General features: G+C 35.3%; 1 long non-coding RNA gene across 1 annotated transcript; it reads left to right on the top strand.

Moving 5' to 3' along the window:
- The first annotated feature begins 2644 nt into the window (after nucleotides 1-2644).
- On the top strand, nucleotides 2645-12759 carry LOC140599293 (uncharacterized). Its single transcript, XR_012001994.1, has 3 exons — nucleotides 2645-3074; nucleotides 12041-12152; nucleotides 12669-12759. It is a non-coding gene; the product is annotated as an uncharacterized lncRNA (long non-coding RNA).
- The last annotated feature ends 653 nt before the right edge of the window (nucleotides 12760-13412 follow it).

Here is a 13412-nt window from a genome sequence, read left to right on the forward strand (position 1 = left end):
GTCTAAGTTAGATGGGAAAAGACACAATTAGTAGTTCCCTAGATTTGCACAGGAGACTCCTGAGGCTCATGTAACCACTTCCCAGCAGGTGTACAGTCTGATACCTGAGATAGCAAACTGTGCTGAGGGACCTCAGGATAGCAGCTACATAGCTGGAAACAGGGTTGCTACTCCAGGGAGCAGAGGGATATGTGGCAGTGCTCCCATATCTCCCTCAAGAGTGCTGCTCCATTTCCCTTGGCCACAGTCTCAGCAAGGTGTGCTGTAAACACGCCCTGGAAATGCATCCGTTCTACTGTCATTTCCATCCTAGCATGGCCCTTGAGCAGCCTTGTTTGAAGCCATATAGGTTCAAAATCCTTATACTTAAGCACAATCCAGGGACACTTTGCTTGAAAATCTGCATGTCTGAATGACTGAAACCACAAATGTGAACATTCCCTTAAGTAATCTACCTTTTTTTTCTTCCTATTGTTGTTTAGTGTACTTTGGTATCACCCAGTCAATATTAGTAACAGAGGGCAAACCCGAGCAACCTCACAATCTCATCCTACACAAGAAGGTGAGTACTCCTAACTCCATATCCCTATTACACTGAGGATTTTCAAGGAGGGGGGATATCTGAACCTAAGCATTAGAAATAAAATAGTAAAAATTCAGTTTATATATGAAACGTGTAGGCTCAGTGCTCTCACACTGTGTCCTCAAATCACCAAATTTCCTTTGTTCGGTATTTTCTTAACACAAGTAATGTGTATACATTGTGAAACACTTTAACCTTATTTTCTTTTGGTAATAGCTTGAAACGACTATGTTTTATTTTACTAGGTTACTTATCAATTGCTACGGGACCACTATTGAGATTCATCTATCAGAACATTACAATTATAAACAGTATGCTCCCCACACACACATCCATTAGATAAGGTTATTCCAACCCATTAAATAAATAAATAAATAAATAAATAAATAAATAAATAAATAAATGTGTGTGTGTGTGTGTGTGTGTGTGTATTACCAAGGGCAAAGTTTTTTCTGATTCATATATTCAAACAGATTTTAGGGTACCATGGTTTATATGCTTAAATAGCTTTTAGAGGCTGTAAGCAGTCTTTTTCAAGTGTTTGATTGCTATAGAAATTAGGCCTAACCTGACAATATTTGCTCACAGTAATGCCCTATACAAACACATAGGTTAGGTGTTCTAAGTGGCATCAATACTAAATCTTTATGAAGACAACTGCTGCAACATAATCCCTCCGTCATCTGGATAAACTGTATGTCAACACTGGGTACACACTTGGCTAAATTTTCAATGTATGTCAATTGTGGATGTGAAGAAACTAGGCTCCTCTAGATAGTTCCCATCTTTCTAAGCTTAATATCTTTATTCTACTTCACAAGCTGACTGCAGCATTCATGAAAAGGAATAGTGTTATTTATAATATTAATGCTATGTCTTTCCTGGTGACAATTCCTGATTAATGTTTGGCACAATGTGCTAACATAGCCCGTACTTGGAGACGAGGCCATCAGGATGTTTAAATTCTAGCTCTACAGCCGCTACTAATAGTCATGAGATCTGGATGAGTTATCTAACTTTTATAGAGTCACTTTCTTAGTCTCTAAGGTATCTTATAGCTCTCAAACCCTTAAGTCTAAATATCTCTTCTACAACAAACTCTGGGTTTCTGTTTTTCATAAAATAAATGTTTCTAACTTCCCTTACTATGTGAAAAACATAAGACCTATAGCATTACATGTATTTCTCTCATAGAGAATCTCATGTAGATGGCAAGACAAACACAAAATGCAAGATATTAAAGTGGATTGTGGTTAGCACTATAGGAAAGAGACATATCTTTCTATATAAATGCTCTGGAATTTCAAAGAAAGAACAGCAGACTACTTGATACAGTCAATAAATACTAATAAAGATCTGCTGGATTACAGACAAATGTGTCTAAGCCTTGGGTTTCATGGGTTAAAAGCAAGCCTGATTCTCATATTTTTAAGGCCCAGAGAAAGAATACAAATGCAGGCATGTATATCACATGTCTCAATATTCAGAAATTAGACTATTAAATATATTTTCTCATCCTACCTTTATAAACATAATTTTACAATGAACTGGAATATCAGAATTAAATTTAGGATTCTCTGACTTCCCAAACTTCCTTGCCCCTGGCTCCCAGCCCCTACTACTCCATTTTCTCCTCTTTATCTCTCTACTTCTGTCTTCACTCCATACCTTATGGGGCTTCTGTGTGCTCATGAGAACACTCCAGCCTGTGTATATAAGAATCTCCAGTGAAAGCCAAAGCTCCCCCTGAAGAGCTGAAGAGGATTTTAGGAGATAGCATTAAAAACATTCCACGAAGAAAAAAAAAATAATTATTATTAATGCCTTTGGTGGAAGGAAGCTTTCAGGCTTGATGTACAATGTTGATTTGTTCAGTTTTGCTAGAGTTTCAACAAGAGAAAAATATTAATGCTAAACTCATAAAAATAAGCCTAGATCATAATGTCAAAGGCTAAAAAGTTTGAACTTTATTTGGTAGGCAAGAAGAGAGATTTGAAGGTTATTGAGCCGGGGTGACATAATCAAAGCTGTACTTTAGGAAGATTAATTTGGCAGCCAAATGCAGAATGAGTAGATTAGAAGCGAGACTGGAGGCAGAGAGAAGAGTTATAGCAGTAGTTTAGGTAAGCAGTAATAAGACTGTTAACTAGGGCTAGGGTAATGTACAGGAAGAAAAGGCGGCGTGAGACAGTAGGGAGAAGGAATTGACAGCCTCTGATGAATCATTGGTAATGGGGAAAAGGAGAGAGATAAATCAAAGAACACTCAGAGGTCTTGAGATTCTGTGACTAAAAATGAATATTGGAAACCATCAGCAAGAAATCGGGAGGAAGAGCTAAACTGTGCGGTGAAAATGATGAGTGGCCTTGGTATACTTTGTGGTAACAACATTAGCAAATCTCCACCCACGTGAAAAGTGCCGTGAGGACTTGAAAATGGAAGTCTGGGACTTGAGAGAATCATCAGGAAATCATGTAAAGAGGTAAAACTTGTAAGTATGACCTTGTTTTAAAAATAACCCATTCTTTATGCAAATGTCATTATCCAAAGGTTTTGAAATTTTTTCCGGTTCATAGGTTGGGTCCTTGGCTTCTCAAGTTGCTAAAAATATGTATGTCTTCTGAAAACATGGTTATTTAGACTTTGGGCCAATTAATTCACTTTGGCAAGAACTACCTTATAATCTATGCCATAGTGGTCTGCTTTGTCAGGATTTATTGATAACAGTCCAAGTTTCTTCCCAGCATAAATCATTTCTTAGTATCTCAGTGTTTAGTTCCGGGAATTTTAACTTTGTCCAGATTTAGATTTTCTGCCTTTGTCTAACAACAATTACAAACAATGAGTCTGCCTCTGGGGTGACACATTCCTCAAATGTATTATGATGTGCCAGGAGCTCTTTTTGGATCTCAGATGACACATATATTTGTGGATTATAAAATATTTTGCCTTTGTTCTCATTCATACTAGCCACTGTTACACATACAAACACAAACACATATATAGACATAGCTCTTGATCTTAAGTGACAAAAATGAGTTAATCTCATGCTTTTCTTCCTGTGTCTGTTCAATAACATTCTCTGATACCTCTCTTCAGTTGTACCTGATATACCTCAATATTTCAGTCATTGGTGAAAATCTTAGCAACTAGTACTAGGATGGGGAAAGAAGCCTTACTATGGTAAGAAAATCTCAGTCTTTGGGCAAACAGAAATTAGAACCAGCAACTATGGGGATGTCTTTTCTGGGCAAGACAAAGACTATAAAAGGTCATACTAGATTACTACATTGAATTCTTCTGCTTACCTCTACTCTAGGCAAAATGTAGGTTTTAGAGCCCTTTGTCTCTACTAATGTCTCAACTTTCAGAGTTCATAACTAGTCCAATACATAAACATGTTTGACATTTAATAAATGTAAGATGTATGTGAAAGAAGAATATTTGAATCTCTTCTTTAACATATATACTCAACCCAGGTAATATGAAGAAATGTACAGTTAATATAGAAGGTATTCCCCTAAGTACTGCAAAGGAAATGCAAACTTATAGGTGTTTATAAAGGAAAAATATGAATTTGAATTTCAGTGATGCCTTTCAGATAGCAAGAGTATTAAGCCTCTAAAGGGGACCACATGACACTAACAAAAATGTTCACAGAGAGAGATAAATATAACCAAAAATATAAATAATATCAAAAACATGTTAACTAATGGCTTTTAGCTTGACTGATGGCCTCCAGCTTCCCACACCCAACAATGATCTGAAAAGGAGCCACAGTGGACACACATCTTCCTCATTGTTGCTAGAAGAAATACTCTGGGGTTTGTCCCAGTCTAACTTCTTATCAGAAGACTGATCTACATCTTTCATATCTTTTGTTTTTAGTTGATTACCAGACAATCTTCGTTTTCCTTACCTGGCCTTCACTTATTAAAATCCTGGACAGATTCCATTTGCTCTTCTAATTTTCCTAACTTTTCAGGATCCTCTTGGCCCTGAGTCTTAAATACACATGCATGTAATCATAAGAATAATATTTTATAATAAGGAAGCAACTGTCAAAGGGACAAACTTGGGTGTTCCCAAAGGATAAGTAACTTCTTTTAAAAAGTAAAGAGGCCTTAAAATTCAATTTCTCAAAAGCTAGGAGGAAAAAAGGAGGTGGTATCTTATTATTTTTTTTATTTAAAGATTTTATTTATTTATTTATTCATGAGAGATACAGAGAGAAAGAGGCAGAGACACAGGCAGAGGCAGAAGCAGGCTCCATGCAGGGAGCCTAATGTGAGACTCCATCCCGGGACTCCAGGATCATGCCCTGGGCGGAAGGAGGTGCTAAACCACTGAGCCATCCAGGTATCCCCAAGAGATGGTATCTTAGACAACATATGAGAATCCATTTGACTTAAGTATGAATTTTAAAATTAAAGTGGTAAGTGACACTTGATTCTAGAGAGTAGTGGATACAAACATTTTCAAAATATAATAAGGACTCCTTTTAATATTGGTCTTCACTCACCATACAATATTTATTTTCAGAATTTTTTTCTATACTAAATAACAGTGAGTAAAACATTTTGTCTTGTATTTTTCTAAACAAAAAGAAAATAATTAGAACATTGGGTCAATGGGTACCAAACTGAAATTTATGAAACTGTAATTTCTATCAGACTGTTAAACATTTTTGAAAATGTCTTAAGGACTTATTACTACCCTTGAAGAATTTAGTAGTCTGATGTTTACAGATTTGGAACCATTATTTAAATATTTAAGCAGGCAAAATGGCCTAAAATGCTGAATTGAGACAAGCCACTAGAACCATGGTTAAGTTATAAGAGCCAAGATTTATGACTAGAATTTCTTGGCAAAAGAAGAAAGAGTATGCTCAGGCAATAGAAAGGGCTGTGTGAAAGAAAAATCCAGTGAGTGGGAGAAATCCCAGTCAGATTTCAGACTCACAAGGATGAACAAGATAAGCCATGTAATCAAACCATTGATTAACACATAAGCCAAATGTGGGTTGAGAAAATATTGGATCTGGCTAAGTAGACTGATAGAGGAATCAGTCTGCAGTGGAGTGAACCGAGGTCAGTTTACAATAAATTCAAATGTGGAATAATTAGATCTAAGCTAAGCATCTAGAGGGACAATTCAGGACCTCCAAGAAACCCTGTGTTTGGGGAAAACAAGTCATCATCTTTTTGAAAGATGATTCTTCTGGGAGAGTCTCATAAAGGCCTTAAAAATCTTGAAAACAGTAGTACACCGGAATGTCCTCAAGCATTATAAATTAAAAATAAAATAAATTAAAAGAACCACTGGTTTAGCTCCATTGAACATGGATATACAAGAGGCTCCAGGCATAGCGCAGCAAGGTTTCCTATTTATTTAAATGGGGTAAAATGAGAAATAAAATTCACATCAGAAGACTCATGAAATAAAAATGTAGGTTCTTCTCAAAGTCAACACAAGTTTACAGTCAAGGCTCAAAGCCTCATGTACCTGGTCTCAATGGGGTGCCACCTTAATGCTATCTACTCAGTGTTCTATTGTGTTTGAATTTTGCAAGTTTGATCCTTAACTGTGAATTTCTTCCTCCTGATTGCACTAAGTCAGAATGTAATGTTTTTTGGAAGTCACTTTTGCTGGGTGAATATTTTAAAGCTAGGTCTATGTTATATAGAATGTACAGGACATTTTTACCAGTTTATAGAAAAGCAATCACATCAGATATATAAGCACGGTTAATGTAAGAGGAAAAGCAGTGAGCCTGATGATTCACATGTATCTGCTAAAACTAGTAGAGAAGAATAGACAATAAAGAAGGAAAGAAAATGCAGTATGGAAAACCAGCATGGGGCCAAAAAGGCTGAAACAATATTAATATTCTTTGCTTTTGAACTTGTGTCAATGACCTGTGGGATAAATGCATTTAAAAAATCAATATCAAAATATGGTTACTGAAATTAATATTTTAGGGAAATAAACTTTTATTACTTGGTGAAAACTATTTGCTTTTGAGTTTTTTTCACATTTTTGTTTGTGATCTAGTGAAAAATTGAAATACAATTACAATTGATAGGATATGTAATATATAACAAAGTGGAAGAATTTTCTGCTTTCAGGCTACTATGAACACAGCTCATAATTGTTAGTAAAGTAAATAAATATTACAGATGAATAAAAACTGATAATGTTTAAGTCAGATGAATTAAGAACAGAAGTAGTTTTTTAGAACACCATAAATTTACTGGAAAAAAACATATATACACATTTAATTTTCATGAATGATGACTGATCTCAGCATAAAATCAATACAAAAATATTAAAGAAAATTATCAATTGAATCTGTTTTAAAAAATTAAAGAATGAGTAAATGTAAACAAAATTCAGATCTAAATGATAAACCTTGTGAAAAAATACTTACAATATAGATGGCAAAGTATTAAGATTCTTAATTTTAAGTTTTAAAATGTTATAGATAAAAAAAAGAAAAGAAAAATGACAGCAAAAGATTTAAAAAGCCAATTCTCCAAAGAAAAATACAAATAATCCACTAAAATATGAAAAATTTATATTTTTTGTCAAGGAGTATAAATCAAAATCCAAGGTAGCATTTTTATTTGAAATTAGGGAATTAAAAAATATAATAATAGTGTACATGAGGGAATAGAGATTATGGACCTTTTACATACTTTTGTTAAAACAGAAATTGGTGCATATTTTTCACAATTTGTCAGTCTGTATTGATTCTTAAGTATTCGTGGCCTTAATTAATTCAATTTTTAGAAATTTAACTAGCAATTCATCAGAATGTGATGTAGCAGAGGAAATAATTGCACATCATCTATATATCCAATGTTTAGAGAATTACTAAATGCATTTTATCCAGAGCAAGATATATTAAATACAGTCCTTAAAATTTAAATTTTTAATTTCATATTTTTAGCAATAAAACAAACACTGAATTTCCTTCTTTAGAGATCATGTGGTATAAAATATAACAGAAATATGAACTTCAATCTTTGTGAAGCCAGAAGGTATCTATAACCCTAAATACAATGAAGGCCAAAGAAGAAAACAGTAAGATGCTGCAAGAAGATATTGAAGTTGTAGATCTCAGATAAAACCAAAAAAGTATAGTTTTCCAAAGCAGGTGGCATATACTATTATGAGAAATCTAGCAATTTGTTATTTACACAATAAGACCAAACCAGGGCAGGAAGCTTCCTGGACTTTGACTGGTAACAGGCTGATGCCAGGGAGGTCAACTTGAATGAGGAATTACTGGCAAGATGTATTTATAAAAAAGCAGTCTGTCAGCAAAGCAGAGCAAAAAGGGAGATATTCCACATTGTTGGCAGCCCTATAGCTTCTAATCTCTGTGGGCCAGCTGCAAACAAGAACCAAAAGAATTTACTCACACCTAATCCCACTACAAAATAGACCTCATTACAGCCAGAAAACAATACCTGGTAGTATGAAACATGGCTCTACCCGGATCCCCATGTGACCCTCTTGCAAATATTAGTCCAAAAATTTATTTCAATAAGATGTGTAAAATTTAAAAAGAAACACCACAGGGTCTATATGGTCACAGCAGAAGACAAAATTGCAAATAGTACAGTAAAGTAAATTTCATGATGAGTAATAAAAAAATGTATTGCCATCAGAGATAAAAATTGTGATTAAATACAGCATGACATATTAATATTATAAATAACAAAATGCATTTTTAAAAAAGAATTTCTCTAAGCAGATAGTTTGAAGATAATGAAGCAGCAAAAATCAAAAAAATGAGCAAAACATGGGTTGGTAGAGTTGAGGAAAGAAATGATGTAATCTGTCATAGAAATGAAGATCCTACCAGAAGCAGCAGAGAAGAGAAAGACACAGCTGAAGCAAGATAGTAGAGCAAGAAGACCTGTACTCTCCTTCCTTACACAAACATGCCAATTCAGCAAAAATTTATGGAGATTTTGTGAGAAACCCAGAAACTGAAAGGTTCTTATACCTCATGCAAATCTGACACCAGACTCATCACCAAAGCTATTAGGAAGATTTAGGACACACTCTCACCAGAATTCATACCCCTGACACAATGTCATCCAATCAGAGAGAGATCCCCAGCATCTAGATTTTCTCTGGAGAGAGGGGAGTTGGTTTGTGCATCCAAAGACCAACTTTTCTGGAGGCATTCCCCAGAGTGTTGGCTTTTGTCTTGCCAGTTTGGGATCTCTGATAGGAAAGGCACAGTCTGGCTACTTAAGGAAGAATGAAGTCAGTGGCATAGACCAACAGACACCGTAGATCCTGCCCCCATTTCCTGCTTACCACAGAGCTAGCAGATAAAAAAAAAAAAAAGCCACCTCCATTCATCTGGAGAGAGAAAGACTTGATTCATTCATCTAACACCCCAATCTCATTGGGGCTTCCCAAAGAACTAGCATCTATCTTGTTACTCTTAGAGCTCTGACAGGTCCAACATAGTCTAGCTGCATGGAAGGGAATGGAGATGGCAGATCGGATTGAGAAGTGCCATAGCTTCCCTTCCCCAGCCCCCAGCTTAGCACAAACTGAACAGACAAAACCACACCTGTTTGCCTCTCCCTGGTGAGAGAAAGAAATGGCAGAAGCCCCAAGAATCTCTAGTTAGGCTGATTAAAGGGAGACTTCTCCTGTAAAAGCCAAGTCTATGAAGATTGTGAGAGGTGCCTCCCTTGTCTAATGTACAGACACCAACACAAAGAGTCAAGAAAAATGAATAATCAGGCACAGATGTCACAAACTAAGCAACAAGATAAATGTCAGTAGGCTGATCCTACTACCTGACAGAAAATTTAAAATAACTGTCATAAAGATGCTTAAGTCACGATAATATGTGGAAGGAGCCTAGGTGTCCATCGAAAGATGAATGGATAAAGAAGATGTGGTTTATGTATACAATGGAATATTACTCAGCCATTAGAAACGATAAATACCCACCATTTGCTTTGACGTGGATGGAACTGGAGGGTATTATGCTGAGTGAAGTAAGTCAATCGGAGAAGGACAAACAGTGTATGTTCTCATTCATTTGGGGAATATAAATAATAGTGAAAGGGAATATAAGGGAAGGGAGAAGAAATGTGTGGGAAATATCAGAAAGGGAGACAGAACATAAAGACTCCTAACTCTGGGAAATGAAATAGGGGTGGTGGAAGGGAAGGAGGCCGGGGGGTGGGGGTGAATGGGTGACAGGCACTGAGGGGGACACTTGACGGGATGAGCACTGGGTGTTATTCTGTATGTTGGTAAATTGAACACCAATAAAAAATTAATTTATTAAAAAAAATTTTGTATGACAACAGGTGGTAGTTACACTTGTGGTAAGCATGGCATAAGGTACAGAGTTTCTGAATTACTATGTTGTACCCCTGAAACTAAATAACATTGTGTGTCAACTGTCTCAAAACAAAACAAAACAAAACAAAAGTCAAGATAATAATGCATGAACAAAATAAGAATTTTAAGATTAGAAAATATTTTTTATTAAGATTTTATTTATTTATTAATCAGAGACCCACAGAGAGAAAGAGAGAGGCAGAGGGAAAAGGAGGCTCCTTGCAGGGAGCCCGGTGCAGGGACATGATCCCGGGTCTCCAGGATCACACCCTGGGCCAAACAGGCACTAAACCACTGAGCCAACCATGGTTTCCAAGATTAGAAAATTTTAAGAAGGATCAAACAAATCACAGTGCTAAAGAACACTAGTGAATTGAAAAATTCACCAAGGAGGTTGGTATCAGAGCACATTAGGAAGAAGAAAGAATTGGTAAACTTAAAGACAGGTCACTCTAAATAATTCAGTCAGAAGAGTAAAAAATTTAAAATAAAGAATAAGAGTAAAGAAAGCTTACAGAACTTAAAGGATACCATTAAAAGACAAAAGTATGCATTGTGAGAGTACCAGAAGGAAAAGAGAAACAGAAAGGATCAGAAATTTCCTTATTCCTTATTCAAAGAAATTATGGCTGAAGACTTTCCAAATCCAGGTAAGGGAAATGAACAGATCTAGGAAGTTCAAAGGATTCCAAATATAATGAATTAGAAGAAGTGAACACCAATATGCATCATAACCACTGTCAAAAGATAGGGGAAGAATTTTGAAGAAAAAGGAGAGCAATTTTTCACATACAAGGGACACTCTCCATAAGACAATAAACAGATTTTTCAGTAGAAATCTTGTACACCAGAAGAGAGTAGAATGCTATATGCACAGTGCTGAAATTTAAAAAAAAGAAAAAAAAGAAAAAAAAGAAGGAAAGGAAAGGAAAGGAAAGGAAAGGAAAGGAAAGGAAAGGAAAGGAAAGAAGAAAGAAAGAGAAGAAAGAAAGGAAGAAAAAGAAAGAAAGAAAGAAGAAAGAAAGAAAGAAAGAAAGAAAGAAAGAAAGAAAGAAAGAAAGACACCAACAAAGAATACAATACCTGGCAAAGCTTTCCTTTAAAAATGAAGGAAAATGTCCCAGAAAAACAAAAGCTGAGGGAGTTTATCAACACTAGATGAATCTTGAGAAATGCTGGAGTTCTTCACGTTGAAATAAAAGGGCATTAAAGATAGCATAAGAAAGCATGAAATTCATAGGTAAAGTTAACATATATAGACAATACAGTATTACTGTAATGACGGTGGGTAAATACCTTAATTTCTAGTAAAAAGGTTAATAATGTATTAAAAATTACTATAATTTAAAAACATGTTAAAAGACACACAATATGAGTTGATATAAGTTGTGGCAATGACAGCATAAAGCAGAAAAGGGAAGAAGTGTTAAGTTTGTAAATGATGGAACTTAAGTTGTCATCAGTTTAAAATAGACTGTTTTAACTATAAGATATTTATGTAAGTCCAAAGATAACAACATACCCACAAAAAATGCCTAAAGAAGTTACACAAAATAAAAAAGAAAATAATCAAAAGCTGTCAATTTTTTTAAATGTCAACAAAACACACAAGGCAGCAAGACAGAAAGATAAACAAAAGAACAATCTGACTAACAAAAACAACACAATGGAGAGAATAAATCCTTCTCATGTAATATTACTTTAAGTCAAAAAGAATTTCATTCTCCAATTCTAAGACAGAATGGCTGAATAGATTTAAAAAGTAATAATAACACCCAACTATATATGCTGTCTACGAGAAACTTACTTTTGATCTTTTGATATAAGGACACAAATATTCTGAAAGTAAAAGAAAAAGATATTATACACAATGGTAACCAAAAGAGAGAAGGGATACATCAGATTAAATAGACTTTAAGTCAAAAACTGTCTCAAGAAATGAAAAATGACACTATGTAAAGATGAAAGGGAAAATCCATCAGGAAGGTATAACAACTATAGATATTACAATCTGTGTTTAAAGGTTTATGTGATTAGTAGGCTCACGTGTATACTCTCCCTCTTTTTAAGGTCAACTGTGCCATATATTATGGATTGAGTTACACTCCCCAAAAAGATACATTGAAGTCCTAATTGCCAGCATCTTGCAACGTGACCTTACTTGGAAATAAAGTCTTTAAAGGTAATCAAGTTAAAAATGAAGTCAAGGTGAGCCCTAATGTAATATGAGTGAAATCCTTATAAAAAGGGAAAAATCTGGACACAGACAGATACACAGAGAGGGAAGATGATGTGAAGATGTTTAGGAAGAACTCCATGTGAAGACAGAGGCAGAAACTGAACAGATGGACCTCCAAGCCAAAGAATTCTGAGGCTTGCCCACCACTGACAGCAGCTAGGAAGCAGTAGGAAAGAATTGTACCCAGAGTCTCAGAGACAGAGCGTGGCCCTGCAGACACATTGTTCTCAGACACCTAGCTTCCAGAACTGGGAGGCAATGTCTTTTATTTAGAAAAACAAAACCAGAAAAAGAAAAAAAGAAAAAAAAAAAAAAGGGCACAAGATCACATTGAGGAAGAAGAGCTAATAATAAAAGTCAAACAAACTCAAAAGAAAGTGTTAGCTGAGGAAGAATATGGAACAGAATTGGTAAAATATTTTTAAATGTTTTTTAAATATTATTTTTTTTAATTTCCAGAAATAAAAGCTGACCTCAAAATATACATTGGAACATTACATCATGCCTCAGAAAAACCGATCTGGGATCATCAATAATAAGCCACATACTGGTAAAATTTCTGGACTTCACAAAGAAAGAAAAAAATCACTAACATCTAACCTAAATAGTTGTATAACCATTTAAGAAAGTAAAAAAGCTATTCCTTTTAAAGAAACTGGCTCAAGTAAAGTTACAAACCAATTTCACTGAACTCGAACAGATAATCCCTATGAATACATTCAGAACAGAAAAAAAAAAGGTGGAAAGATTCCAAAAGCTGTTACATATACCATCTAATTGCCAGCATCTTGCAACGTGACCTTACTTGGAAATAAAGTCTTTAAAGGTAATCAAGTTAAAAATGAAGTCAAGGTGAGCCCTAATGTAATATGAGTGAAATCCTTATAAAAAGGGAAAAATCTGGACACAGACAGATACACAGAGAGGGAAGATGATGTGAAGATGTTTAGGAAGAACTCCATGTGAAGACAGAGGCAGAAACTGAACAGATGGACCTCCAAGCCAAAGAATTCTGAGGCTTGCCCACCACTGACAGCAGCTAGGAAGCAGTAGGAAAGAATTGTACCCAGAGTCTCAGAGACAGAGCGTGGCCCTGCAGACACATTGTTCTCAGACACCTAGCTTCCAGAACTGGGAGGCAGTCTCTTATTTAGAAAAACAAAACCAGAAAAAGAAAAAAAGAAAAAAAAAAAAAGGGCACAA

This window comes from Vulpes vulpes, chromosome 6, assembly GCF_048418805.1.
Source record: "Vulpes vulpes isolate BD-2025 chromosome 6, VulVul3, whole genome shotgun sequence".
Taxonomy (NCBI): Eukaryota; Metazoa; Chordata; class Mammalia; order Carnivora; family Canidae; genus Vulpes; species Vulpes vulpes.